The sequence below is a fragment of the Polistes fuscatus genome, unplaced genomic scaffold (assembly GCF_010416935.1).
Source record: "Polistes fuscatus isolate 324 unplaced genomic scaffold, CU_Pfus_HIC Scaffold6, whole genome shotgun sequence".
NCBI lineage: Eukaryota > Metazoa > Arthropoda > Insecta > Hymenoptera > Vespidae > Polistes > Polistes fuscatus.
In genome coordinates, this window is record NW_025113140.1 from 6,584,674 (window position 1) to 6,587,981 (window position 3,308).

At 34.6% G+C, this 3,308-nt stretch overlaps 1 pseudogene; it reads left to right on the plus strand.

Moving 5' to 3' along the window:
- The first annotated feature begins 1,519 nt into the window (after positions 1–1,519).
- Positions 1,520–2,291, plus strand: LOC122522822 (annotated as a pseudogene).
- Positions 2,292–3,308: the final 1,017 nt, after the last annotated feature.

A 3,308-nucleotide genomic window follows, 5' to 3' on the forward strand; every position in this document is an offset into this window, starting at 1 on the left:
CAAACAAAAGTTGTAGAGAATTGAAAAATACATAAAAACGTTTTAAAGTTCATCTTTGTATTTGCAAAAATAAGCGAAAAAAGATGGTAAAAGATAATAGTAAGAGTGGGGACAAGTCCCGCCTCTCCGTCGGTTTTTACACGCGAGCGGGCTAGTGTGCGAGCGAGCGTCCGTGTGTACTAATCACAAAAGAAGGATGTTCGGCAATTTTTGGGTTTTTTGGTTATGAATGCGAGTGCGAATGAGAGAAGAAACTGATATTTCTCTCTTTCTATTTATTCATGCAAAAGAGAGTATTTTTTTCTTGGCCATCGATTGTTGAGCTTTCTGTATACGAGTGTGAGTGAGAGTGAGAGAAGATAACGATACTTCTCTCTTTCTATTTGTTCATGCGATAGAGAGTATTTTTATAAAATACATAATTCAATAGGAAAAATATTTAAATTTTCAATTTCATCTTAAAAAGGATACGTATTCAATTAGATATACAAATAATTTTTTGTAAGGCAAAAAATTTATATCAATTAATTATACTAATTAATTTTATGTCGATGTTAATTTACTCGCGACTAGATAATAATAGTTTCTGTTAAAATAAATTATTGTTTTTCTTTTAATCAAAGTTAACTATTTTTGACAAAAAATAAAAAAGCGGCGAGCCATAAACATCAAGAAAGAGAGAAATATCGGTTTCTTGTCCCACTCGCACTCGTATACAGAACACTCAACGATCTATGCCAAGACAAAAAATACTCGCTATCGTCTAAACAATAGAAAGAAAGAAATATCGGTTTCTTCTCTCACTCTTACTCGCATTCATAACCGAGAAACTCGAAAATTGCCGAAGATCCTTCGTTTGTGTAGTAGTACACACAGCGCTCGCACGCACCTAGCCCGCTCGCGTGTAAAAACCGACGGAGAGGCGGGACTTGTCCCCACTCTTACAATTATCTTTTACTATCTTTTTCGCTTATTTTTGCAAATACAAAGATGAACTTTAAAACATTTTTATGTATTTTTAAATTCTCTACAACTTTTGTTTGAAACTTTTTTCTATTAAATGCCTAGATTCTAAGATAAAGCCATTTTTTACCCTTTTTCTTAAGACGCCGAAATCAGATTGCAAAAAAATTAGCAATATTCGATTTAGCGTCGTCAAATTACCCTTAGATCTAAAAATCAGATTGTAGTCCAAAAAGTTCTAGTTTGGCTTGTTTTTGACTAGCCTATGTTGTCGCCGCCCAGGCGCCATCCGACCTGCGGCACGAATAGCAGTGGCGCCAGAGAGGCGTTTTCTGACCGCGAAAGGTTAAACCTGGCAATAATATTGTCATCGATGAAAGTATGGTTCCATGGAGAGGACGTCTGGGTTTTCGTCAATATATCCTAGGGCAAGCGACTTAAGTATGGCGTAAAATTATACAAATTGTGTTTGCCTGACTGTTACACTTATAATATCGAAATTTATGCCGGGAAAAATGAAACGATCATTGAAAAATCACATTCTCATGATGTAGTAATGAAATTACTAAATGGCTTATTATTTGAGGGCCGCATAATATTTATTGATAGTTATTATACAAGTGTCCCCTTTGGGTGAAGAGCCTTTAGAAAAAAATACATTTATTTGTGGTACTGTAAAAATAAACAAAAAATTTCTAGCACTGCAGGCAAAACAAAAACAAAAACGTGGTGCAATTATGACTTTCGAAAATCGTAGCGGTGTAAAATTTCTGAAATGGACTGACAAAAGACCAGTTTGCATGTTAACTACCTCAAAGAATCACCAGTGTAAATTTGTGCAAGAAACAAATGGCAAAGTAAACCCCGATGCTGTGTTTGATTATAATATTGCAAAAAAAGGTATTGACTTATGAGATCAACTATCGGGGTATTACAGTTGTTTACGAAAAACCATTAAATGGTACCGAAAAGTAATAATACGATTAATATGCGGAACTTCCCTCGTAAATGCCTGGTATATTCATAAAAGATGGGGCACTAAAAATATGAATTTGTTACAATTTAGGGAAGTTATTATTGATTACTTTTTGGCCAATAAAGAAATATACCGTCATATACCATCACATAATCATGTTCTTCAATCATATGAGGGATCTGCAAAAGAGTCCTGTAAACGATGCAAAGAATGCTATAAAAAATTGTCCAAGAAAAAGGGCAGAGATTATGACACTAACAAAACTACAAGAGTTATGACGTATTGTGGGCATTACAAGGGTCAGCCAGCACTTTGCTTGAAATTTTTTAACAAACTACACACAAAACAATAAATAATGAAGTTATAAATAAAATAATATTGAATTTTTATGTTAATTTTATCGAATTTGAGTTATATTTGTAATACTTAATTATTATATTTATGTTATTAACACTAGATTGCCTAAGCAAGTCATTTTGACTGCTTTTGAATTTCAATTAAAAAAATAATTATTTATAATTAAATAATTACACAGCTTCTTATAATTTTGTGACTTTTTCTACAACATATAAATGGGTTAATTAATCATTGTTTTTGCCCCCCTCCTTCACTTCCGGTATATATATGTGTGTTATACCTATATTGCCGAAAAGCAGTCATTTTGACTGCTTGGAAAAGACCAGTTCGGCTCTTGATTGGAATAACATGATAACATACAAGTTCATGATAAATTGTCGATTTCGACATATACTTGATAAGTTGCAGTATTTCAATAACTAAAGTTATTATTATTGTTATTCGTACTTGTTATTCGAATCTTTATGCCAGGCCTGGCCACGCGCTTTGTTCCCTTTGAACACGCTGTAACGTAATTCAGATGAGAAGGAGGATCACTGAGTGTATGATCTCATACTGTAATCGATATGGCTGCGCACGTGTCGACTTTGGTCAGGCCTGCTTTACGCACTGCCAGTCGTTCTAACACGTTGTTCAGTTGATTTCTTTCGCGCCTTAAGTTCATAAAAGAAATGTCCAACAGAAGAGAACTATTAGAAAAGCTAAGAGATATAGGTGAAGAGTATTCCGATATAAAATCAAATGCAACGAGATGGGAACTATCATCTGAAGATGAATCGGATCATATTCAAAGTGAGACATCTGATGCTGAAGAGAGCGATGAAGAGGCGATCACCAACGATGAAAAAGAAGATGTCATCAATGTGCCCAGGAAAAGGCGTAGGGTGCTAATTAGTTCAGATGAAGAACCTAAAAATACCTCTCAGGAGACCGAAACAGCTGCAGATGGTACTGTGTGGTCGAAATTTGACGAAAGCGGTATTCCCGGAAGGCTACCATCTACGTATATTTT